The sequence below is a fragment of the Phasianus colchicus genome, chromosome 1, assembly GCF_987193195.1.
Source record: "Phasianus colchicus chromosome 1, bPhaCol1.hap1.1, whole genome shotgun sequence".
NCBI classification, from domain to species: domain Eukaryota; kingdom Metazoa; phylum Chordata; class Aves; order Galliformes; family Phasianidae; genus Phasianus; species Phasianus colchicus.
In genome coordinates, this window is record NC_143436.1 from 66,608,782 (window position 1) to 66,636,629 (window position 27,848).

Below are 27,848 nucleotides of genomic sequence, written 5' to 3' on the forward strand. Positions count from 1 at the left end.
ATATCTCTCAAGTCCTCAAACCTCAGAGCAGTGACTGGGAAACAAAGTCTCTGTCACTGTAAGAGATCAGGTTTGAGACCAGCTGAGAAACTTGAACATACATGGGACCCAATAAAATGCATGTTCAGGAAATTGGCAGATTTTGTTGCTAAATCATTCTCCATCACATTTGAAAAGTCATGGCAGTCAGGTGAAATTCCCAGTGACTAGCAAAACAGGAGTATCACTCTTATTTCTAAAAAAGGTGATCCTGGGAACTACTTAATTCCTTGTAAGACTGCAGAAGAGATCCTTTGGTAGTTACATTGAAACATGCAGTGATTAGCGGCAGACATTGTAGCTTCAGCAAGAACAAATTGTTCCCCACCAATCTAGCGGCTTTCTGTGATGGAGTGACAGCATCAGTGGACAAGTTAAGACCAGCTGATACCATACACCTTGTCTTTTGTAAGCTCTTTTATATTGTCCCCCACAATACTTTCTTGCCTCTGAATTGGAGATTTATAGTTTTGATTGATTGACTATTAGATGGGTAAGGAATTGGCTGGATGGTTACATCCAAAACTCTACAGTCAGCAGCTCATATCTAAATGGAAACCGTTAACAAATAGTGTCTTAATGCTTGTACCATGTCTTTTTAATAACTTCATTAAAGACATATATAGTGGGATTGGGTGTCCCCTCATTAAGTTTGCAAATGGTACCAAGCTGAATGGTGTAACTGATACGCACGAGTGAAGGAGTACCAGCTAACTAGTGGCACCTTAGCAAGCTTGAGCAGTTGACCCATGTGTCATGAAGTTCAGCAAGGTCTTGCACATGGCTCGGTGTGATGCCCAATTTCAGTTGAGACTGGTTGATGAACTGATTGAGACCAGCCCTGAAGCAAAGTACTTGGGTATGGTGGTGGGTGAAGAACTGGACAGGAGTCAGCAGCATGTACTTTGCAGCTCAGATCACCAAACATGTCCTGATCTGCATAAAAAGAAGCATGGCCAGCAGATCACAAGAAGTCACCTTATTGTGCTCTTTCAATGCATAAAGGTGGTCCATAAGAAAAAAGGAGAGAGACTTTTTATCAGGGCTTGCAGTGACAGGACAAGGGGCATGTTTTTCATCTGAAAGAAGGTAGATTTAGGTTGTCTGTAAGAAATCAACTGTTTGTGTTGGGGGTGGTGAGAATAGTTTGCCCAGACGAGCTGTAGATGCCTTATCACAGTAAGTATTCAAGTTTGGCTGAGGCTTTCCACACCCGATCTAGTGAAAAATGATGCTGCCCATGGCAGAGGGGTTGGAACAAGATGATTCTTAAAGGTTCCTTCCAACCAAACTATTCTGTGATTTAGTCTATGAGAGCAATATTAAAACACTTCCTTGTATGGTTAACCGTATTTATGAACTGTTTTGCAGGATCTTCCTATACAGCTGAAACAAATAGCCTGACAGTAGTTTTCAGTAGTTGGTTTGCTTCCTCTATTGTATTGCATTTTCAATTCCTTTTAATTGACCTGTGAGGGAGGTATGCCTTCTTGACATATTCCAGGACCAAAGACCTCTCCTCTCCTCTCCTCTCCTCTCCTCTCCTCTCCTCTCCTCTCCTCTCCTCTCCTCTCCTCTCCTCTCCTCTCCTCTCCTCTCCTCTCCTCTCCTCTCCTCTCCTCTTCCAGGCCTGTTCTGGTTGCCTGCTCTCCCCTCTTGGACATGAGGTAGAGATTACTCTTAATGGTTCTTTGAGCTCCTCTGCGCTCCTCCCTCCGTGCTGTCTCCCTGCAATCCCCTCCCCGCGCCCTCCCTCTCCTCCTCAGTGGGAGCCTTTGATGTCGCACAAGGAAGGCTGTTGGCTAACAGTCTGGAGGCTGCTGCGCTTGAGCTAACCACCAGATGAAAACAAATGCGATCCATCATATTTCATTAACTAGCTGCCCCCCGTTCAGGTGCCCTTTTTTGATGTCAGAGCGCATCCTGACAGAAATCAGGAAGATATGTGTGATTAAGGCCAGTAATAATGCGTTCTGCATTGTATTGTAAATTACCTTTCTGGGCCCTGGTGCTTTATCAGCCCCACTGGCCTTGGCTTGGGTACATTTTTGACTACTCTGTATATACAGTGTATTAGCGCAATGGAGATCATTATGTGGCCTGTATTTGAGTCATTTTTATTTAAGATGCCAAACAATAAGCTGTTGATTGGGGGAACAAGAGGCGAACAATAATGTTCTGTGTCACATAATACACCACCATTTTCCAGCTTTGCTTTAGAAGGGCCCTCTTTATTGTTTTTGTATAAAAATGGTTCTTAGGAGGAGGAATATTTTGCTGAGGTATGTCATTATTTTGCAAATTTCTATTATCTCATCATGTTGTCTTCATTGTAAATTGCAGCTAATTAGGAACCTAGTTAGAGCCCCAGCTTTGAGGCTGGCTTTTTTGTGAAAAGAGCCCACCGATTACCGCACTACAAGAGAGGAAGGGAGAGAAAAAGGAGATTAATCTGGTTACCTAGGCGACACTCGCTTCCATCTGCGAGGAACAATACATTTTTGTTTCCTTGGCTCAGTTCAGATCTGTTTTGTTTAGGGGGAGAAAAGAGAGAGAGAGAGGGAGAGGGAGAGAAGGAGAGAGGGAGAGGGAGAGGACGCGGCCCCACAACAATGCCGGACTCTGTCTGGCCCCGGCTTACCGGCTGCGCTCCTCGGCAAGTTCGGGGTCTCGGGGGAGTGGGAAGATGAAAGAGATAAGCTCTGAAGTTGTCAAAGGTCGTAACCTTGCCACACAAAGCCAGCAGTTTTACTTCTAAATCCCCTTCTCCCGAAAAGCACTTAATGAAATAATATACTGTGCTTCTCAACACCCTGTAGTCTTTATTAAGCAGCAAGGCCCCGAGATTGCGAATTTAAGGACTCCTTTAAAACTTCTGACTAAACAGCGGTGACTTGGAGTGTCTGCGGTGATGTGCTGCGGCTTCCTGAGCAGGCGAGACAACTTTTCTTCCTCTGGCTCTTGTCAGTGGCTTCCCTGACGCGTGTTTTATAACAGCCTTCTTGCAAAAGGCAGAGGTCTGTGAAGGCAGGGCAGCCTGATTTTTTAATTTACTTTTTTTTAAAAAAAATTTCTTTTCGGTTACCTTCACCAGGTCACGGCCTGTATTTTTCCTGTTGTGCATCAAAGTGTTAAAGCGTTCGCATGGCTTTCGCACAGGACAGACAATGCAGCCACGTTTTTTGCTTCTTATTATGTAGTAGCTTGCCAGAAAGAGGACGGAGGTAATAACCAGAGCTGATAGAGCCTGGCTAAAAGCTCAAAAATGCTCACGAGCTCTTGAGCTGAATTGGCTAAATCCGCAGCCTTTTGAAAGCATAATGCTTTCTCCAGGTGTTATGTCATCACGTATAATGTTTTGCTATTTGGTAGCGTTATGGATGATGACATAAAGTCACAAAAAATATAGAAGTTACCAATTTTAGATTATCTAAGCTTTCCAAACCTGGACTGTACTGATCAAATCAGAACAAGTATCAGGTTAACAACCTTAAACCCCCATTCTGCATTGCTCTGAAGTAATATTCTTGTATTTTTCTCCCTCTAAAGAAGCTTCTAAGAGCTGCTTCACCAAAAGTGCAGTGCTCCTTCTGACTGAAAATGACAGTCATCGTGCTTAAAAATTAGAAATATTCAGGAGGAAAGAAAGAAGGTGTGGCAGCTCTTTGGTGTAGGGTGTGAGGAGTCTTGGAATTGAAGGTCTTTGAATTTCCAGCTCATGCCACATGTTTTCCGTGGAATCCTAGCCAATTCATTTGGCCTATTTCTGCCTCAGACCTTGATCTGTAAAGTGGGTAAAGATATATTTCTCTACCACGGCAGATAGCATGAGGCTTAATTAATTAAGGAATTACAAAGAGTTTGAGATCCTTGCATGCAAGGTTATGTGTAAATGCAGAACATTTGGTCCATACCTATTCTGTTTCTATAAGTGGCTTGCTGGGGACACCTGAACCAGTTCTGTGAAGAACTCTTCAGTGAAAATTAAATCAATCATACTTGACTGTGTTAATTGAAGAGACTTGCTGAGCTGTTTTGCAGACATTTGGATGGAGCAATTGTCACCTCACAGACAATTAGCCCAGGTTCTGGAATGATTTTGGGGGGAGAGAGGGGGAGAGGTGTGAAAAGCTTTGCTGAGTCCTGAAGCTGCAGAGATAGAAGGATTGTCCTGGGGTATCCTAAAAGTTTCAGGAAAGATCCATGTCTCTTCAGCCCTATTAGAGAAGCTAGAGCACTTATTGGGAATTCTGTGCCACTGTCATAATAACAAGGAATTCTGTTTCTGTATAGATTATGGGCTTAGATGTATTTCAGTTTCTTGAAGTGGAGGACATCTGTTATTCTGAGGAAGGGAATGGCACAAGACTATTTCCTCTCATGTCCTGCTACTGTTACTAATGTATGTATTATTATAAACTTATCTAAATAGATATGCTTTACTGTTGAGAGTCCTTAGTACCCCAGCCAGCAGGTGTTTTCGAGATGGTGAGCATGAGATGCTCTGCACTGCAGCTTGCAACCTCACAAGCTGCAGTAACAGTAGAGTCTTCTCAAAAAAACAAAATGTGCTGCCACCTATCACTGACCTGATGCCTGGGACAGGGGCACATTTCCAGAGATGAGTGTCATAGGTGTTACTTCTGGACACTCTGATGCTTCCCAGGAAGGTCTTCTATTTTGGCTGCCACTTGTTATAAAGTCTGCTTGGATCTGTCTAACCTAGCAAAATAAGACTCATAAGGGAGTTGCAGCCTCATGTGACTTTTATGTTGCATTCTGGAGCAACACAGGGTATTGTTTTGAGCTGTTAATCTGAAGGTTTCTCAGAGGGCTTGTGTTCAGATTGGTTTCTTATCATAGCCAGTGTAAGAAGTTTAGCTCTTAAATTCCATTTATTTTGAAATCTTTTTTTTTTTTCTTTTTTTTTTTCTTTTTTTCTTTTTTTTCCCTGTGTTGTGTAATGGTTTTCCTGCATTTCCAATCCATTATTGTCAGTTCTTTTGGGGAATGTCAGATTGCATAAAAGTTGATATAAACATTCAGCAGAGCTTGAAGCAGGCCCTGAATGAATTCTGTCTTGGCAAGCCTATTCCATTGCCAAAATAATTTCTGAATGATAACTGCAAGAATGAAGATCTGTGTAATTTCTGTGATATTCTATAGTAAATAATTGGTAATTATTTTTCATATAGAAATCTGAGAAGATGGAAAGAGCTTGGAAGGACGTAATACATCGATTTATGTTTCTTGGTCCAACACTTCTTTAGACCAATTCACCTTCTCTTTTAAGTTAATGAAAAGTTTCTTTGGGAAAAGAATTATTATCCTATGGCTTAGGTAGCAGGCAGTATAAAAGATGAGTGTGCTAAATAAACGAGCTGCAGATACCTGTTTGGTGTCTCCTTTTCTGGGCCACTCCATTTCAATAGCTTGGTTGGTACTAACTGGAGAAGAGTTAAAGAAAACTGTTGCTAATCCCTTTTACTTCTTCTTATTTTGTTTTTATCCATGGTTATCTTGTGCCAAAATGAGAGGACTCCTTTTGTGTGTAATTTACATCTGTGAACGGAGAGCTACATTTAGATTCTCGTGACTGAATAAACTTCCTACAGATAAATGCTTTCTTTAAGACAAGCCCTATCATGTGGGCACACTGTAAGACTGTTTCTCCATTCTCCATCAACCCCTTTGTGCTCCTTCAATAGTGGAAGGGACCAGCAGAAACAGATTTTGAGAAAACATCCTTGGTATAAAGGGTTTCCCAAGTTATTGTGGAACTATCGGAGTAACTGTGCCTTCCTCTGCAAATGAAATTGCCCTTGATTAGCTCTTGAGAGAAGCTGACAGATACACCCTCAATTTCTTCATGAAACGTATGTTAGAGGTCTTTGAAGAGGACTTCAGTACAGAGCACAGAGATTTGATTGGCTGTTTTGATAATGCGGCTTGGTTCATCAGTCCATTGAATTACATAGAAATGTTGCCAGAAAAGACAATTCAAAAATCATAAATTACGTCCCCAGAAGAAAACTTGGCATAGTAGTCATAGTATTATAAACTAATATATCATGCATCCCTTTTTCTTTGCCTTTTTATTGTGATTATCTTAAAGGCATTCAGCTGATGTATTTGAGGCATTAAAGTCTCAAATTTTAAGAAGTAAAGCCTAATGTGATCTACTGTGATCACTTTATTCCAAGATTTGCAACTTTGAGAGAGACTCAGAAACTGTGGAAGATTTTTGAATGGAGAAGGATGAATCTCAGAAGACTCAGAAAGTCACTTCACTGTCTGTAGAGGTCAGGCAGTCAAATGGGTTTTCCTATGAGCTTAGTAGAATCAGGTCTCCTCCATAGTGTTTACCAGCGTCCACATTCTTTCTGTGATACATGATGACAAGAGAAAGGGGTCATTTTCACGGAAGCACTTTAAGAAGTTAGTAAGAAAAGTAGCAGTCAATTGACTTTTTTGCAATAGATATTTTCTGGCACTCTGTTATGCCCCCCTCTCACCGTGGTTCTCCATGGGCAGGTTTATGGAGCTATCTCTCAGTTGCAAATCATTTTTTTTCCTGTTGCAGTGTTGCACTTGTTAAGATTAATGTACGGTGAATAACTGAGTTAACAGGAAAAAAAGTCTGTCTGTTAATTGGTGTTAGTTACATGTGCCTTTTAGAGATGTTATTCCCCTCCTTATTCTACTGAAATTAGTTTCGTGCTTGCCTGAATGTAGGTCAGTAGTTTACAGGTCTGGGCTACCAGTTAATGGCACTGTTGATGAAAAGAACCACTAGACACAAGAAAAAGGGTTTGCAAAAGTAGCAAAAAAAAGAAAAAAAAGAAGAAGAAGAGGAAGAAAAAAAAAAAAGAATATGCAGCACAGTGTATAAATATATGCAACATTTGCCAGCCACTCAATTTGAAACATTTTATACATGCGTTTGTTTCTAATTGAGCCACTGAAAAATGTCAAATTGACTTATTTCCTTTCAGAAGAACATTCGGTGGTATTTTCTTTACTAGTGCCCTCTGTAGACCTGTGTACACTGATTACTCTTTCTTCAAGCTTGCAGTTTGGAACTTTTCATCACATTGATGAGCAGTAATTTAAAAAAAAAATAAATGAAGGGAAATGAAAGGATTAATGGTCTACACTTTGAAAGCTGGCACTGTAAGTCAGGTATAAACAGAAAAAGACAATGAAATTAAGATATCTCAAGACTTTTTCTTCCTTATCTGTGCTTGTGTATAGTGTTAAAAAATTCCCCAAGCTGGCCTGATGGCATGTGTTGGATGACTGAATGCTTTGATAATTTACTGTAAAAAGCCAGTGCACTGTATTCTGTTCTCCATACTTACTCAACGAGTTTTCTGCTCTCTCCTGTATATTCTGACCTTTAAGGACAGTTCTTCTAGAGATGGTGCTTTGTAGTATGTAAATGTTTCAGCAGCTAGATGAAGTCTTTGGCCAGCAAGTCAATAAAACTTGCCGTGAATCTGCACATTTTCTATTGCATTCAACTTTTATGCTTCCAGAGTGAAGATGATTAAGTTTTAAAAAGTTTGGAGAACTTGACTTTAAACGTTGTTGACAGTTTCAGGAATCATTGGGCAGCCTGACATAATGTTATTCATGATGAGAGAGCTGTCAGCATAGATCAGGAATGGCACCAGAGAGAAATGTAAGGCGATATTTTCAGTTTAGTATGTGGGGATTTAGCTGCGCCACTTCCATTAATAATAGGAGTTTTGCAGTTAAATCCCCAAGCATCATCCTGAAAAAAAAATGCCCTATAGTGTAGCTTGAATTAATTTTTTTGTTGGCTGTGGTTTGGACATTGAAGATCATCATGTCTGAGCAGTGGCTCTGGTTCAGTTTCCTTCAGGTGCTGCTGAACAGTAGGAAACTGCAGCAGTGGATGCACAGGGAGAAGCCGCATGACCAATTTGTGATCTCTGTCTCTTTTTGTGCATTTAAGCAGCAGCAGATACATCTGTCTTCCAACAAAAGTGCCATCTTTGGGCAGATCTGCTCTATCAGTTTTTATATGCATTATGACTGGTCCATCAGGATTATGTAGTTGCATGGCAGTGCCTATAGTCACATTTGTCAGAATTTCTGAGTGAGATTTTGTCTGGACCTTTCTTTTCCTGGGTTATATTCATGCTGAGTTTCCAGCCTACCGAATAGTAAATTGCTCCAGATGATGCACATGAAATTAATAACTGGCCTGGAAAAGTCATTGTGAGCAGAAGAATGAGGTCTTCTTCTCAATAATATTCTCTCTTTCATAATAACCAAGGTGATGCAAGGCTTAGAATGTCAGGCAAAGGAGAAAGCAGTCAGAGCAAGGAATATCCAGCTAGTAAAGGCTGCTTGTTTTGTTATTTGTTGTTCTACCATTGACTTTTGGAGAGGGACTGGAATGACTGACAAGACTCAGTTGTCAGGGTAATCCATAGACTAAAATGTTCAAAATTGCTCTTAATGTAGTTTATTACTGTTGCTGTATACAAACTATGGAAGTGCAGGGACTTTGGGAGCTTTCCTGTTTCTTGGAAGAAAACAAACCTTTTCAAAAATATATTGTAACTGGCATTGTGTATCTTAGTTAAAGCCGTAAAATTGTGGCTGCATACCATTAGAAAGCTCACTTGTTTGGCTGCACTGCTGACAGGTGAACGAAGCCACAGATGCTGACAAGGAACCCAGCCCAGCAGGTTATGTCTTGCAAGGAGATAAAGGTGTTCAACTCTCCTTGTCTTTAGAAGTAAACTTTTAAGGACAGAGACTATATTCCTTTATTTGTAAAAAGTGTGCTATTATATTTTGAATACTAATTTAATGTGAACAGTAATAAGAACAACTTAAATTCAGGATTTTTATGGCCAGTAAATCTTTGTTGTCTAAATGATTCCATAGCTGTTCTTTCCTTTCCTTACATTTTCTTGCTCATTAAATTTTGATATAACTCTATGGGGAAAAAAAAGAAGAGGAAGCGTAATGTATTAATCCATCAAAAACAATGCTGAAAATGTTTACATGCTTCTACTAAAAGGTTTCCCACCTCAATTCTAAGCCACAGCCTCAATCCACTCCTGTTTCTGTTTACCTTTAAAGTATTTTCAGTCATTGTATACTTATAAAATAATTAGCATACTTGAAAAACCACTATTTTGTAAAGCCAAGGTTTCTATGGTATGAATTCTTCCCAGCTGTGATAAAACACTCTTAAATTAGCAGTAGCTTGATGAGATCTATATGTGACTTCATAAATAGGAGCAACCTTTGTGCTGCTTTAGTTGAAGTTACCTCAGCACTTCCCACAGCATCTTGAGTTTCCATGTGATTGTTTCAGCTGTCCATATTTCCTCTGCAATAATGTTTATTGTACAATATTTAAATGTTTAAGCATGTATTGTCTCTCAGATTTAAAAACATAACATTTCATTGTCTTTTCTAATTATTTACCTTCGACTGTTGCTTTTCCTCTTTATGTAATTACAAAGACTTATTTTAAAGTAATTCCATAGGCTGCCTGGTTATTCCTGATGTCAGTTACCTTTGGTTTTGTATGCATATCTTTTAAATATTTAATTGAGGCTTGATCTTGCAAGGTCCAGAGTACTTACATGATTAAGTGTAAGTATGTGCTTTGTAGGCTCTCCAGCTAGAGTGCTGGAGAAAGCCCCATTGCAGACGAAGGGTGAACTTTCGTCTGAGGACAGGCAGTTCTTGGACCCTGGACCTCACTCAATGTTAGGGCTTTACTTACTCCAGTGTAGAGTGGATGTAGGAACATTTCTGGGATTTCCTTTGTCTAATCAACCGAACCTTGAAAAAAATCTCAGTGCTTTAAAGAGAAGTCCCTGATACGTATGTTTTCACTTTGCATATGTGTGTTTATAAGCATGCAAAATATGTATTTATTCCAATTGGATGTAGTTGTAGCGGCAACTTGAAAGTTTTACCCCATGGATGAACCTGCAAATTGACTGAGAAACCCTTTTTAATGCATCAGATACTGCAACATGCAATCTGTGCCCCATTTTGTAAGTCGATTCAATGCTAAAGTTCGGAATGTTTGCAGATTGTAAAGCAGAGATCTTCTTTGTCTGTGTATGTGGGTTTAAAGCAGATACCCATGTATATTCTTATTTGGATCAGTTCTGGTCTCTATGACCAGTGTTTCAGTTTAGAAACCTCTTGTGACAGACTTAATATGTCTTAGAAATACCAATACAGAAGAACTTACCATCCTCTAACTGCTACACTGCTGGTGTCTCCATACAATAGGGCTGGATCAGCAGTGATTCTTGAAAAGCTGAAGCATGACCCTCATGCCTAAACAGTATCATGAGATCAGCCACAAGTTCACGCTCTCACAAGGCCTGAGAGCAATATAAATCTGGCATTGCCAGGTGTAATTAATGTTACAGCACATGCTTGGCTCTGTACTGGTATGGGATGTGTGCTGGGATTCCTGGGGGATGTTAGCCGTCACCCGTCTGTGAGTTTCTTCTCTGTTTGGCTCTCAAGCTATGTGATATGAGCCCTGGGGATCCTGGCCAGAGAAGACTGTGTTGTATGGTTCTGTGGGACAAGATACGAGCTGCTCTTGCATTGATGTGTGTCACAAGCAGAATAAGTTTCCATTTATTTTCAAGGAATGCTGGGATTCTGATTCGTTAAGGAAGGGAACAGCACATGTATTTCTTTTGAGTACTTTGTTGTGGCCTGTGTAGCTGATCTCAGTTTTCCTGTGTATAAGAAAAAAGAAGATGATAGAGATCTTCTGACCGCATGGAGGCCCTGGGCTATGGCATTTGGCTTGTTACATTACTTCTCATATAGTGGTTTAGCTCCCGTGTGATGAACAGACTGCCAAGACAGCCTTAAGCGTAGTGAGACATTCTCAAATTTCATGTACCTAGTTTTAATTCTATTAGTCAACAGTGTAGTTAGATTCCTGACTTTATTTTGCTTGGTGTCCAGGAACAAGGAGTTTGATTCTTCCATCTGCATGATTCTGGGTTACAGGACAAGATTTGTGTTCTGTGAGTCTTTCTTCCCTCCAGCAGAACTCTGCTGTAGTATGTGAATTGGCTCTTTGGCATGGGTGGGTTACTTGTGTCTGGGCAGTGGTGTGATGTTTGAAGGCAATTCTGTGTGGCTAGGCCATTTGCAGTCATTTCACTCAGACTGGGTGTATCTTGCTTTGTCAAAGGAGATACAATAACTTTTCTGTTTTCCTCAGAGACCAAATGACTCTCTGGCTGTCTGAAAAAACTGAAAATTCTAGAGAAATAAGAGGATCTTTCTAACAATTAAAAGTTACAATGCATAAAGTAACAAGGGTTTTCTGATGTTGGTTATCTCCTCTGTAGCTTTGATTCTTTTCTGCTGCGATCCTTGTTACCAAATTTATTCTGATACTGATTGGATTTGCCCAGGTAGATGGAGCACTGAGGTGAGAAGTCTATTGTGGAGGGACTCGCTTAGCATCTCAGTCACTAAAAACTTGGTGGTATGAACCCTTTCATACCATGGATGTTCATTTCCTTTGTGACCTGCTTTTAGTCCAACTTGTATCCAACTAATAATTCAATAGGCATTAATTGCTGTAATGTAGAAAAGAAAAGCACATGCACAAGGCTGGTTTTTAGTATTCAGTCCATTTTGGTGTACATGAAAGATAACCCCCACAGGGACTCTGTCTACAAGCACCAGAGACTTCTCAAAGCAAAATGTACTGACAGATCTCAGGTCAATACCATAATCATCCCTCACAGAGATTGATTCTAGACATACCATAGGTAATGGATATATTTTTGTTCTGTTGGGATTTATGTCACTTTGTGGTCCAATTCTTCTAGACATTTTGTCTATCAAAGTAGGAGCATCTCCACAGAGCAGTAAAATAACAGCTTGTCTCCTTGGATCTAACAAACAAACAAAAAATGCTTTCTGATCATTCAGGCTTTTCCATATCTGTCTCACTTAAAAAAAATCATTGCTGTAGCTTTTGTTGGCAAGAGTTAGCTGCTATGGGCTTTCTTCAGTAGGAATGAATACCTTTACGTAGTGTTTTATCTCTAAATGGGCATCTGGAAGAAGGTAGCCTTTTTACCTAGCTCTTTTCGGTTGTAAATCCCTCTCCTCCATAGCACTTCTGGCCCTGTAGTAACTGATGCATTACTAAAAAGCAGCTGTAGAAGTCTGACAGTGGAGCAAGAAGACAAGCCCTGCTGGGTCCAGTATGAAAGGAAACCTCTTAAAGAGAGGTGGGCGTGTAGCCACAAAGGATCTTGGGTGGCTTCAATGTTTCTGGGATCTCTTTGGGGAGAGAGCAGAGCGAGCTGCTCATGTTTAAGTATGAATTAAAGGAGAGAGTGATTGAAAATTTGAGAGGTTTGTGTATAAGTTCAATCACACACAGCTCAGATTCTTTCCCTGTACTCCCTTGTTGCCTACATGTTCTCTGGTCTTATTTAACACCTTTCTTTCTTAATTTCTACTTCACCTCCTTCTAGCATCCCCTTCTGCATGTCCATTCTTCTTCCTTTTTCACTGATTCTTTCATCTACTTTATTTTCTGTAAGGGCAACATTCTTCTTGTTACTGTTATCTAGCCAGCAGGAAGAGCTGCTTCTAGTGCTGAAACTTTCTCTGACGCTGGGGTCACTGAGTCTGGCCCATAGAGGTATCTAGGAGAAACGCTTGGTATGTTGACATACTAAGATGAAGTTGTCATGATGGCTGCTTGGAACACTGTCTGATCTGACAGTATTTATTCTCTCTGCAGTTTCGATTGAAAAGAAAAACAGTGCATCTAGGGAGTAAAGCTGCAATGTGTAGCTTGGACCTGGTGCTCTTAAGGAAAGTGTTATTTTAAAAACATAGTGAAATTGTTAGCCATCATAGAAGACAACACTATTGATCTGCAATAATTTCCTCAGGCTGTTAAATTTCCAGGCATCATGAAAGCGATCTTCTCTTGCTAAGCTGGTACTTTTTGGGGGAGGGAAGAATATTTTTCATCTTAAATGTTCCCTGTTAGTAGCCAGATATCCAACTAAAATATATGAATGTTGTATATTTTATTATGTTGGGCATATGCATGGAACCAATAATACTTGTGAAATAGTTCCATTCTTCCTGTCTTTCAAAGAGGTAAAGTTCATGCTTGTGCAGGCTAATGAATTGAGCTCTAGGGACTGAAATTCTCTGTTCATTCACAGAGCTGCTATACCGCAGTCAGCAGCAAAGTTCAGCCACAATGTATTACAGAAATGCCCTGGTTTTATGATGGATTTTTACTATAATCAAATAAGTACTTCTCCATCTGATTTATTACTTGGCTTCTTTAGGTCCTTGGACAAAATCAGGATTTTCAGTCTCAATCTTGCATTTAATTTGCTGAATTTTGCAAACGAGCAACAGTCCTATTGAAATCATCGCTCAGAATTAGCAGTGATAGAGAGGTACATGCTTTCGTATGTTTCCATTATCTGGAAGTATTCTTAGCTGAGTTTTCTCCCTATCATTTGTGCTGGGTAGCATCAAGAAGAGGAAAGGCTGGGTCACATCTCAATTTCCAGCAGAAGTCATGCTTCTTTTCTCTGTCCTGAAAAAGCAATTATTTGAACAGGAGGAATATCTGGTTAAAGTAACGTTAGTAGATAATACTAACCTTTAAATGGTGTGAACTCCTATCTAATTTGATGTGTTACTTAGGCATAATTAAATTTCAGCTAGAAAAAAAAAACAGGAGAGGGTCAAATTGTGTCCTTACAGGCAAATCCAAAGGCATTTACATTTAAATATACAATTAGGTTGTAACAAATCACTTGATCAGGCAGTGATCTGCCTGATCTTTTCTGCCTGGCAATCAAAGGGCAGAATCTGGTACATATTTATTAAGTAGCCAAATTATTTACAACAACATGAACAGATTCACAAGAACTTGAATTTGAAAAAAAAATTCTTAGTTTTCAATTTGACTGGAGCCCATAGTGCCTGCAAAACATGAGTTCTCAGACCTGAGTATTGGAACGGTGCTTGAGTTCTGGCACTCCGCATGTACCATGTGGATATAAAAAATAGCCAGGACTGTAGCCTTAGCAGTAACACCGTCATTTTACGGTGTAAAAAAATTATCCCTGAAATTTCCATGATTATCTCATACAGCTCTATTAGTGATCCCAATTCCAGCTGCACTTGCAGAGGTTTTCCAGAGCTCTGTTGATTCTTCTATCAATTGCTAACTCTCCAGATGTTGGTGTAGTGCTTTTCTATTCCAGTTCCTATTCAAACCAGAACCTAATAATACATTTTCAGAACTCTGACAGAGAGATCTGCAGAGTGTGGTCAGAAAACCAGGGACACCTTGTCCTCACAAACCTCCAGGAGTGCGTGCTACCAGTTTGCTATGTGTTGTTCTAAACTTTTCTGTGTTTTACAGTCTTTTCACCTGTATGGTCTCCTGTGATCTGCAAGCATTAAATATTTGCATTAAAAATATAATGCATATCACAGGAACAGGAGAGAAAGAAGCGTTTTTAAACTCCTCAGATCTAATGACATGAAATGGTTAGGAGACCTCGGAGAGTGCAATAATTACAGAGACTTACTTTCTGCCTTATAATTGAGACCGAGTGAATTGGCCAGATCAGTAGTGTGCTGCGCATGTCAAGCAGGCATAAAACTGTGAGCTGTGTGAAAAGTTATCTGCTGCATAAGTAGGCTTACCTTGTGCTGTTGGGATGCACCCAAATTTAGCTTGGAAACTAGATGGCTTGCCTGTATCGTTTGAGACTATTGGGACTGCTTTTGGTGACTATCATGTTTTGGAATTGGAAGGGACAGCTTCTGGAGCATATCACTTATTCCAATAAGCAAATACTGGTTCAGAACAAGTGTTCAAAAGCGTAGCTAGACTACACCCCTTCCTCACTTTTCTACCTTTTCTTTCCAAACAAAAAAGTGGTCCATTGCGGAGTACTGCACACCAGTGTGAGCTCTGTGAGCACGTTTGCCCTTATTTCCACGTTTTAATAGTATTAACCATCTCTCCGATTGAGATCATATGACGCTTTTGGAATGTGATGCTCTTAATTTGCTGTGTTTTATATCTAAACTATTGTGCATTGGCCACTGACCTGCCATCAATCAACTCAAATGCCTCAGTGCCCTTTCCATCCATTTGTGTTTTCTCTGTGTGTGCCGAGAATTAGATTTAAAGCAGTGTGCCAGTGATTAAACAATTACTCTGTCCTCTCTCTTACATATCAATAATTTGAAAGAGAAAAAAGCCGGCTATTCTTTTGTGTGTATGACTGGCCTCTAGCTTTGAATCTAGTATATGATGACAAAGTGATGGCTGCTTAAAAAAATAATAATTGTAACACATGTGGCCTTTTCAATTCCATTTGGGGACCTCTCACCATCGTAAAACAAAGACAGCAATTTAATGCAGGCTTTGATAATGTCATTTTCAGTCACCTTTTAATTAATAAACATGCAAAGCCTGAAATTGGATAGATCTCTGAACTAACAATGGCAGAAATGTGAACTCGATTTCAAAGACAATTTTAAGGGTGTTTGAAGGTGGGCATTACTATTTAGGGAAAGGGCTGGGATGGCAAACTACCAATTAGCAGCCACTAAGATATATCTGGGCTGAGGCTGCAGGACATTGATATTATACTGCTCTGCACGTGAGCAACTGTTTTATGCTGCGTCAGAACTAAACAGTGGTGAGGTTCATTATGTGGAACACGAGGAAAGTGCCGAGTGACTGACTTCCCCACCAGCTTGGCTGAGGGCTTGCTGCAGGCCTGAGACGTGCCTCATGCGTGTTTTCTCTGCCTGCACATGCCCTGCTGAAGGGTACGGCTTCTCCGCGTGAAGACAGAGGCATAACCTCTGCTACTGTAACCCGTATCAGTATATACAGCAGCCTTCTGGATGCTGTAAAAATAATCGCTCTAAGTGGATAAAAGTCCACAGAGACTGTGTGCTGTTTACTAGACTCCAGGGCTTCTGTTTTGTTTCCTGGTATTTCTGGGCTCCGTAGCAGCACTGCCTCTTCAGGAGGCCTGTTCTGAGCCTTCCCCTTTCCAGGAGCTCATAAAACAGAGGAGGAAAGGCGAGAGGAGAGGCAGGCGGACAGTGGCACTACAAACAGTTCTGCTTCCCATCTTCTCATTGCATTTTCATTTCTCTTTCATGAACATGTGATTACACATGCAGGGCATAATCTGCAGCCAGAGCTTAACTCCTGGCGTTTTGACAAAACCAAGTTTACTCCAGATTATTGTTTTGAGCTAAAATAAACAAAAGAATAATTACGGTATTAAAAAAGTGACAGTATTCTGTTTCAATTTATGTATTCCCGAAGAGCGATGTTCAGCAGCATTAATTGGAACCTCAGGTGCTGATTACAATTATCAAGGAAATTTACCTGTCAGCAATGGAGATAGTGTAACAAGAAGTCTCCTTCTTTTCCTGAAAGATCAGTCTATTACTCATGATCAGTTTTGCTATGTGCCATTTTAAGTTATGCATGTCTACAAGGTTTCTTCTAAATGCTTTTTACGCCTTTCAGTTCATAAAATTGAATTGTTTTGGTTACAAAACAAAAAATCCATCATAGTTGATAGATTGGACTAGGTGATCTTAGTGGTCTTTTATAAGCTCAGTGATTAGTGTTGAATTTGAATCTGTCTGTTGACCAGAACTGTTGAGATCTGCGCACAGTGAGAGTGTCCACATGCCACACATCAAGATGTTCATCATAAATATAAAGATGCTGCTGCTAAGTCATCAGAGATTCGCCAGCTCTAGGTAAAATATAGATGATGTGGAGACCTATTTGTAAAGTAAGCGAGAATTTTCTCTGGTGACTGTTTGCCACTAGCTTTCAAAGCACAAGATCTTTAGAATTCATTCCATTAGACTAACTCCCCAGTACCTAAAGAGATTTAAATTCCTAAATTTCATTGATTTTGGTGGAAGTTAACACCTACTCTAGTATAAGCGTAGATTTCCAAGTGACTACGGTGTTGATATTTATAGTACAGATTTCATTTGAAATGAAAGATTGTACTTTACTAGGGAAAAATGAAAAATAAATGCCACAGAGAGAACTCAAAGAATGTGCTCCCATAAGAGCATCTTCAGTTTCCACTGAAATAAGGGTGCTCTGTATCCCACAGCCTTGCACTGAAAATGCTTCACAGATATTGAGGACTGGGATATGGCATAGCCACTAATGAAATACAGAAGTGAAGACATCATTGCACAATGATCCAGAGGAAAAGACTATATCAATTTGAAGTAGCAGGGATAAATTAAAACCTATAGCTATCTAGATTTTTTTCCCAGCAGTGTTTCAGTGTTTCTCCTGTTACTACCTGCTCTCACACCGGTGAAATTAGAAGAACACATCCCAGAGTAATTCATTTGCAAGCATCTTTTCTGAACTAAAAAGAAGAGCAGTTAATACATATGCAGAAAGGAAAATATTCTTATCTCATTAACAGACTTTCTTTAAGCTTGCTAAGATTAGAATACTTAGTTATTTCAAATTGGTAAAACATGCATTCATTATAAACATGATTATAATGATAACTTTGTAGATAATAATCAATTATTTAAATATGAATTATTTCCCTACATTAGAGTCATGTTTTCAGCTATAATCATCTCGGGTGCTCAATTTCTCCCTCTTTTACAGCACCTCTGGCTGTGGAGCATTAACCATTTGCTTCCAGATAGACTGGGAGAGTGCTGAATCCAGAATCAAAATGTATTGTGTTGTCCTTGCTAATAACATAAGCACGTGTCTCTTTTGGACTCCTTTAGGTAGGGGGGGAAATAAATAAATAAGTAAATAAATAATGCCATGCAAATAGCCATCTTTGCCCTCCTTTTTTTTCCCCTTACATTTACATAAGACCCTTGCAGAAGTGTACTGGGAGCAATGCTCGAGGGCTTAGTAAATCAATAACTGATGCCCTGACTGTTTGCAAGTAGATGCAATCATCCATTTTTAATAAGAGTTCTGAGAAGATTAGCACCCTGCAACAAGAGCTTCATTTACACTGTTACAAGGCTTAGCAGCACAATAAACTCTCCTAGCTTCTGCGCGCTCCGTAACTCTAGATGACAATTTAACCAAGTTCCTTGCTTCTCATAACATGGAGAAAATCCACCTTGAAATATTAGATCTCTTGAGCATGTGCAACATGCTAAACATTTGTAAGATAGACTATTCACAACGTTTATGTGCAGTGAGTGGAATTTAATCTCTTTTATTCCTTGCTCCAAGACTTGTCAGTTGTTTTCCCCATTCTTTAGTAGTCTCTTTAATATGGTTTGCACATATTTAATATATTCCCTCTGAGGTTCTCAACACACTTTCAAGAGCTAGTTTTGCTTTGCTATGACTCTGCAGCCTATCTAGAGTGTAACAGCACTATAATATACCTTTTTATAGATACATAAACTGAAACATTGAGAAGTTAAATGATTTGCTGCTGGTTATGTTTAGAGTTAATGACAGAAAGGAAGGAATTCATAAAGCTGGACTACCAACATCCTGCTTTAACCTCCAGACACAGTGCTGCAATTCTTCTCACCTAAGTTCACAGGTCTTCAGGATAGGTGCTGCACTGGAGTCCATTCTTTCTTTCTGGCCAGTCCAGAGATACAGGCACTTCTGAGGTGCAATTCACCAAATCTTTTAGTATCTATTTAGAATGGGTCAAATTAGTCTTCTCCTATGAGACCCTGCTTTTCCCTGCTGACTGTGAACAGGGCCCAGCTCAGACATTAACAGTTATGTGGAAGATGCGTACTGTTAGGTGAAACAAATACCATCCAAACTTTCTTTCCCATAAATTTTAATTCCGAGTGCTAAGTGGCTCTTTATCAAGGCTTCAAGAAGAATACTCTGGCAATAAGATTAATTAAATACTTAAAGGGAAAGCTTGGCTGCCACCACATTTAACCCAGGAAGAAAAGGTTTATTATTGCCACAGAGCACCGAACTATCTATGGGAAGAGAAGGAAGTTTTGACCCATCAGGAGAAAAAAAATGACATTTGCTCAAGTGCCCAGGATATTTAGTCATGGAAAGATTCATCCATGTCAGCTGAAATTCTCAAAGGTGCCTAAGCAGTGCTTCTGCAAGCAGTTTTGAATACTACAGAATGATCTTCTAGTTATATATTAAGGCGTTTTTGAGAATCTGGCCCTAAGTACTTCAGAAAAAAATCTACTGGTATCATAAGGGAAGGGGAACAAGAGAAATTGATATTTGAGACAGGGAGTAAAATATACTTGAGAAACTGTACTGCACTTGGGCATGGCGATATATATGCTTGTAGGGATTAATAACTTCTTTACTTTATAACTGCTTCATGGCACAGCTGTGTCTTTCAGTCTGTACTCTCAACTTTCAAAGTAGCAATGACAGCTACGAGTGAAAGTCCATTACTGCAGAAGGTGAAATGGTACAGTTGAGCCATTCTCAAGCAGTAAACCACAAAACAATGGTAAACAGTCTGCAAAAGTGGACAGTGAGTCGTGTGAAGTTGTTGAAGCTGTGGCTGGGCTGATGATTTGTCTTAATATCTAAAAAAAACTTGATAGGTCTCTGCAACCTTGGGCATAATTATCTTGAGCAAATACATTTCATTGCTACCATGCTGCTCCAGTCTAACTGCTGTCTCCTGTTTCATGACTTGCAAACTGCCGGGGGCAGGAACTCTGTGCTTATGTAGCACCTACCTTCCACTGGTGACTGAGGTTCCTAGGCACTATTGTTATATTACAGTAATTCTGTTCTGATAATTGCATTGGTGCAGAGGCAGATGCTCAAAGCATCCAGCATTCCTTGGTACCTCATTAAATTAGAGGGACATGGAGACAAAGAAAAGAGGAGGGAAAAAAAAAAAAAGAGACCGCGTGATTTTTGTATGATGTGTCTCATTTTTTTAAACACTAGTTCCTAAAAATATGCTCTCCTGCTTAGATTTTTTTTGGATTTGTACAAATTATGGAAAGATCCCGTGTTGAGGTCTGACAGTGTTTTTTTCAAGTGGAATTTGGCTTGCTTCATCAGAATACAATGATAGGTGTGTTTTATTTTGAGCAGAAAAAGAAGATAAAAATTTCATTATGTATATTTTTGTAAATAGATCATTAATCATCAGACTGTATATAAATTCTGAAACAAGGCATAGCTGGCAAGCACACTCCTGAAGCGAATCTAACCTGAACTTAATAAAGAAATGCCAAACTAAGTGCAAAACACTATTCTGCCAAGTTTCAGACTCTAGTCAATCATCCTGCTAGGTGACAGCATGTTTAATGATAGGACAATATATCACCAACAATTTCAGCTGCTACTAGCTCAGCAGAATCAGACTATTTACTGAGCAAAGCCCCGTGAAGTAATGCCAGTGGCACAAATGGTGGATCACTGCCGTTCTAAGAGAAGGATTGTGAAATACAGCCCCCATAGAGGAGGCTGTAGGGAAACTGGAAGTAGCCAGCAGTGCTCTTAAACGTCCTGAAGAGGATATGGTGGCAGTTCTATCAACCGCATTGCTGTTCAGTTTGGCAGGAAGGTTTAGAATTGAGGAGAGCATGTTTCCGTGCTCAGATCCAATCTCTGTGAAGCACTTCTCAGCAACACCACTGGTTATGTACATCATTTGCACACTTTTAAAATGTGGCATGACTTGCTAAAAAACTGAAAAGAGATGGGAAGACTGTCCTCCTTTTACAATTTTTGCGAAAAAAAAGTAGAAGTGATCTATATTTCTCAGTTAAGATAAGTCTGTCTCACAAAAACATCTTGAAAAGGAACTATTTATTTTCTCAAGTATTTTTCATTCTAAAATGTGCAGAGTTGTTTGCAGAGATCTCTTCTGCCCTAGACAGTATGTTGCCTGTGCATTTATTTCCTCTTGCAATGAAAATGTATGGGGAGTCCTGAAAATGAAAGAGAGATGCAAATTTGATGAAAATACGAGGGCACGTGTAAGCATTGTGATTTTTTTTTCTCTAAAATGTGTGTTAGTGCATTGCCTGTGTCCCATGACAGAAACTCAAAGCTACAAACTTGGACAACTGAGAACATTTGTGTTATTTCCCGTGACTTTGCAGGCTTCAGGGAGCGCTACATTCTATTTTGTTTTTGTCCTTTCCCTTCGCCCTAGAACCAGTGCTCAAGCTGGGATGTGGCCTTGAGTTCTGGGCAGATTTTTAGGGTAAAAGCTGGGACCTGGCCACATATGGCATCAGCACCATAGGGTAGATTTATAACAACACGTAGGAAGACCAGTGCAGGAGGCGCCTCTGAGAGGCACTGGCTCCTACCAGGATCCTGATTCCCTGAGAAGCCAGAGCCCCTGCCTCTCACAGAGGCAGATACTGCCAATCAGCTGATTGGCAGCATGTTGCCTCTTTGAGAGGCAGCGTCTGTTGGCTCCTTCAAAGTTCCTGCCAGCATTCTTAAACTCTAATTTGGGAAAGAAAATTACAATCTGGCACATCACCGTTGGAAGGTTGCCGACCCCTGCTCTACACTGTATGAGCGGCAGCTTCAGAGAACAGTAGTATGAAACTTCCTTTGTTTGGTGCATCAGGAGCAGACGTCTGAACGTAGCTCTTCGGCAAGGCAGTATTCTGACTAAACTGTACAATCCCACTGAAGACTGCAAAGGCAATGGAGTTATCCACGTGTTGACAGTGAACAAATTGTCTATTCCTATTGTTGCTGGATGAGCCACTAGGTAACCAGATTGATTTTATGATCCCTTACTGAGTGTTCAGGACTGGTGCTTGAAAAAGACATCTTTTATCTGTCAGCCAGTAAATCTCACATTGAGCTGCAAACATACTGGAAAGCTAGAATTCAGCAAGACTGTTTTTATGAATAGAAACATTTTCAGAATAGACACTCTCCTGAACACACAGTTGTTTTACAGGAACTAAAGAAGTCCTTATGGTGGATGGATAAGCCAACTAAAAGATAAAATAAGAACCAGTCTATACTTTGAACTGCTGCTTGAACAGAACCTTTTTGAAGAACTTTAAAAGTTCTGAGTTTTGTTGTGTTTTGCTTTCTTTTTTCCTCTGCTTTTTGCTTTTCTTCCTGCTTATTTGGAAGCAAATAGTATACAATATGAGATGAGAGGGCTTTTTTTCCCAGCACTGTTTACATGCAATAAAACAAACTTGTAATAATTTTTCTTCTGTTCTATTCACATTATTCAAGACCCTGGATATTTGTGTAAAATCCTCAATTGACCTAAATCCAAATACCGCACTGAACAGCATGTCGGGTATAATGGCTGCCACTGTCAGCCTCACCTCTTTAGAGCAGCCATAAATCCAAAAGAAAACATGAAGTTTTCTTCAAATTAATATTCAGTATGCTTCCCGGTCATCCAGTAAGTAGTATTCCATCCCTTGCACCATCTCTGCCTTTTTAGTAATAGATGATTGATGAGAAGACAGCAGAGGAGGTTGCGGACTATAGCACCAGTGAGATCCACCTGTGTTCTGAACTTTTGTCTAGGCTCCCACAAATCCTTACCATCTACTCAGAGAAGTTAATAACAGGCTAGCAGTGGTTCAAGGAACATAGAGTCTCTATGAGAGGAATTTGGATGTCAAGCAACCATTTCACCGAAGGAAGTTTCCAGATTCATTGTCAGGTTTTTAAGCAATTCTGTGCTCTTACACAGTACTCTATATTTTGAAAGTGTTGTAAAAACATTAACTAGATGATTCTCCTGGAAACCCCGCAAAATAGATGCTAACTATTTTTTAGAACTGGTATATTCGTGCGAGACTTGACAGAACATTGCCTAAAGATCTGAAAGAAGCTAGACCAACACTGGCATTAAAAACTTGGAAATTCCTACTCTACAGTTGCCTGTGCATACTATTAGGCAACTTATCTTTACCTCAATTACATTTTCTATACCTAGAGATTTTATATACATGTATTTAGTGATGTATATTGAAATAAAAAAAGGGTTACTTTAGTTTTGTAGCCAAAATTGCTTAGAAAGTATCTTCAGAGAGTTCATTTGATAGAGTGTCCTGATGATAAAATAGTACTTAACTCATACTATACTGCTGCTATCTTGTGCTGTCTTGGCTGAGTGTGTTGTTTAACTGTACTGGAAGAGTCATGTGACAAATTCTGAATATATCCTAGTGTGATTTGACAGTAACACTTAAAAAAAATTAACTGTTGCCACTCCTTGAACTTTTCAATGACTCTAAGCAGGTATTAAGGTTATAGAAAAGGTGTATTTTTAGAAAGATTCTAATTTTAAGTGATTGTTAAATATCAGGTTCAAACTCCTGCATTCATGTGTATTTCCAGCCACTTTCCTGTCTGGCAGTTTTATTCCAACCACATCCATTTTCTTTACATAGGGAATGTCTTGTTCTCTTTAATTGAAGCTGCACTTAGACTCAGTTCTGAGAACGTTTAAAGTGGAATATGACAGAATGTAAGTGCCTAAATGAAATCTTGTGATCCCAAGAACCTCTTCTTAGCTTCTGTCTGCCCTGATTGTGCCTAAACTTTCCAATTGCATGATTTTTTAAAAATTAAAATAAAGCTCACCCAGAAGTGCTGCTGGTATAAATGAACAGTAGCAGCTCTTCCCTTCAGAGGTCTCTCAAAATGCTGTTCTGTGTGGATCGGTCTCTCAGTCTACTCCTGAGAGTATTGCTTTGCATTTCTCACTTTTTAGGAGAGTAGCCCAAGCATCACAATGCAGAATAATCTAGGACTGGCTGAGATCTGCAGTTCTCTTAATGAAATGGTTCAAAATTGTCTAGAAAGAATAAAAGATTAATTTGGCTGCGGAAAGAGAATTCTGTACTAGCATAATGGGTTAAGTAATGAAACAATCTTAATATGTAATCCATGGCTGTTTAATGTAAAATGAAGGAAGAGGCTGTAGAGCAGGCTCTGGAATCCAGTGCACCATTTTCTAGGCTGGACACCTCCCCTGCTGTGTTAGTGTATCATCTTTGTGTCACATCCTTTCCTATCAAAGTGAGCTTCTCACATCTTGTAGCAGCTTCTAGGGAGACTCACTGCATTTAACTAGTCTGTAGTCACAGCTTTAATGCCTGGCAAGTTGTTAGGAACAACAAGGTGTGAATCTGTAGCCTTCAGGCAGAGGAAGGCTAACCCCAGCTTCTGAGGTGTATTCGGTTGTGAATACAGGGCACAGAGAGCCATTTTTGCAGCCCTCTCTTCTTCCTCCGGTGTCTGTGTTTCAGAGGAACTTAGTAATCCCTTCTCTACTCTTGACAGAAGTGACCTGGGAAGATCCAAAGACAGGAGGTAGCTTTGAACTGTAGCTCCCCAGAGGAAGGAGCAGTTCCTTGGTAGCCCTGAATTCAAACACCAGCAAGGGATATTATCTGAATTCTATCCCTCCTACTTCTTTATCGATTGTCACAGATCAGTCTATTAAGCCACCTAGTTCTATACACAGGGGCTGCTCTGAAAGTAATGCCTCCTGTTTTATGATGTTGCCCCATGACGTCAGAGGTGGATGTTGGTGTTATAGCAGTACGGGTTGAACCTTCAACCAATATTCTGTTACATTTTATTGCTCTGTGACAGATGGCAGCAGAAGGGCAGCCTGACAAAATGGCATCTGACATGGAAGTGCACATGAAGCAAAGGTGTGTCACTGAATTCCTTCACATAGAAAAAATTGCGCCCATTCACATCCGTTGATGCTTTCTGAATGTTGATGGAGACCAAATAGTGGATGTGAGCACAGAGAGGCAGTAGGTGGTGTATTTCAGCATTGGTGACAGCAACATTAAAGACAAACCAGTTTCTGGATCACTATGAAGATTTTTTATCTGTGCAGTATGCAGGCTCTTAGTTACTACTGGTGAAAATACCTAGTTATTGGTGTGACTATCTTACAGAAGTGTTTTGTAGCTTAGATTTTGCCCTATCAAGTAGTGTTGTGCTCTTTGAATTGGCTATATTTTTCATGGAAATAAATAGGAGGCATTACTTTTGGAGTAATCGACGGAGTGCATAGAGAATTAATGAATATAGCTGAGAACAGCACATTCAAAGTGTGAATGTCCTGGTCCACATCTCACCTCTGTAAGGAAAAAGGGAAGATGCACCTTATTGATTTTTGTTTGATTTAGGTATTGGGGGCTGTTGTTGCCTGGATCTCATTACTGGCATTTGGCTATCAGTTGTGTTATGGGTGGGTTGCATTGCAGAGTCTGTTGTCACGGTAGACATAGGGGCTGGCTGTTCTCCAGAGGCCACAAGGTGGGGAACACGAGGGCTCCCCAGGATGGCCGGGCAGGGCCTGTCAGCCAATATACGTTCCACCTTCCCAGCCAGGGTCACTCCCACAGCCCCATCCAGGAGCACCAGGGTAGCTCCAGTCATCAGGCACCTCCCTGAGGTTGCGTCCGGGCTGAGGCCAAGTGGGGAGGTGGGCCTGTGGGTAGGCAGGGCTGTGAGGAGCTGGATCCAACCCTGCTGAAGTCTCACTGGGGCAGGGGCTGATGGCTCTGGGAATTGACATGGAGCCCTAGGTGTAGTAGGCCTGGGGGTGGGCAGGGGCAGTCAGGGCCTGATAGTGTCCCCAGGAACTTGGCACCTCTTGCTGGTCAGCCAGTTAGACCTGCTGCACAGCAGCTTCACTCAGTGCTCGTTTCTTCCTGCTTTACATTTTCTGAGAAGTCTAACGATAGATTTGCTTTCACATTGTTTGAGATTAGTCCTTTTTTCAGACAATGCTTTCAACATTAAAAGGGTCATAAAAATAGACAGTTCCTGAAGAGCTTAGAAAGAAAAACCGCTCGTCTCCCACCCTTCTCCCTCCCCCAAATTATTTGATAATGGAATGGGAAGCTTTCCCATAATCTTTCACTTGATTTTTGCTAATATGAACCTGTCAAAGATCATGGCATTTCCTCACTGTGTGATGTGGAGCCAGCTGGAACCAAATAATCCACCCACATTTTCCATCATCTTTGTATCCCGATAGGAGCTTCTGCTTAGCAGAAATAAGAAAATACCTGTTATTCCTTTCTTGCTGTCATGGTGGCCATACTGGGGTAGTTCCCCACGTGGCTGAAGTGTTACCAGATCTGAATAACTGTGACTAGACCAAAATTAATGGATTTTCTGTCTGGAACCCACACCCTACTCTTATAGTAGTTCAAGAGGAAAGTACTTTAAGAAATGACACTTTCCTTTCCACTCACTGCCCCAAAGAAATACTTTCAAGGATGAATTAGGAACATTCCTCCTTTGGCTTGAAGATGCAGGGATTTAGGTCTATAAAAATACCTTTCTTCATCCTCACTCTTACTCCTACGTAAAGGAGAATTACCATTTCTATGGAAGCGTGTGGACTTGCTGACCAGAGAACACGAGCAACTTCTGTTCATTTGAATTGTAGTCTTCCTCACTGACGCATCCACAGGGATGGGCAGCAGTGCAGAATACAGCCCCCTGGTTTCAAAGCCTGATGGCTCTGCAGCTGGAGGAAAGAATCTCTCCCATTTCATTTTCTGGTTTCCTGTTTCCAGACTTTCTTTTGGTCTGTATTGCATCTGTTTTAAGCATTAATGTTTTGTGTGTAACATCTCTCAAAGTCTAATCCATTGCTATGGACCCACCTAGTGACGGCTTTATAGATTCTTTATATTCATAGAGGCACTTTACACTTATCTCTTTGTGATTTTTGTTTGTTTTGTATTTTTTATAATGTTTGAAATGCATCACAGTAGCCAATCTGAGTCCTTTCTGTGAATACTTCCTTCAGCTCTGTGTATTTAAACACATGCAAAAAAAAAGTTTACATGGTGGTTACTTATGAGGCGTAAGTAGAAGGATTATGGTCAGGGAAATGACTTCAATATTACAGATGTATTTTGGATCACCAGAAGTAAGAATTGTCAGTAATCTAAATGTAAGGAAACTTTTACTTACTGGTAAGGAAGTGTCAGTCTATTAGCTTCCAGATTAAAATAATGGCACAAAGCTTGTATGTGTTTCTTATAGTGATCCTCTTCTGTCTTACAATTGACTCAGTGAACATCAGAGGTCTGAAAGCTTCTCCAGGCATGCAAAATGTAAGGAATTGGACAATAGGCTATGGCTTTTAGTGATAATCTACTGCCTTGTTGCTTTGTGCAGTGATCTGTAAGATTTTTGGATGGCCAGCAGTGGCTCAGCAACATCTGACTCTTCAGCAACAGATGCTGAATATCTAAAAATCCTAAACAGGTGTTCCTGATTTATGCAAAGAGTGACTGTGTGCAGTCAGGCTAAAACAACAAAGATGCATGAGACTCTCTGTCCACATGATGTGGAACCCGGTAAACCATATGTAATTTGTCTATTGCCTTTGTCTGCCCATGAAGGTGGGGATGATCCTTCTTTCTGTTATTTCCCATGTTTGGTCAACTTGTGAATTGAAATAGTCTAGCAAACTGTTTCTAAGAGGTTTTCTGGCTGCAGTCCCGCCCATACTGCGTATTCACTCTGCTATATTAATAGCTGAGTAGTCACATATGAACAACCATTTTGGTACACAGAGATTGTGTGTAGCAACCTTTAAAAACGCAATGCTAAAAACTCCTTGTTGAATATCCTGTATTTTAGAGATAGGTCACATTACACATCCTGTATCAGAGTATCAGAGAGAATGGCAGAGAGACTGCACATAGTTACCAATGATCCAATGATGAAAACAACT

General features: G+C 40.2%; 1 protein-coding gene across 7 annotated transcripts in view; it reads left to right on the plus strand.

The window, feature by feature from the left end:
* SOX5 (SRY-box transcription factor 5) overlaps window positions 1–27,848 on the plus strand; it is a 632,328-nt gene that overhangs the window by 306,132 nt on the left and 298,348 nt on the right. The window lies entirely within an intron of this gene.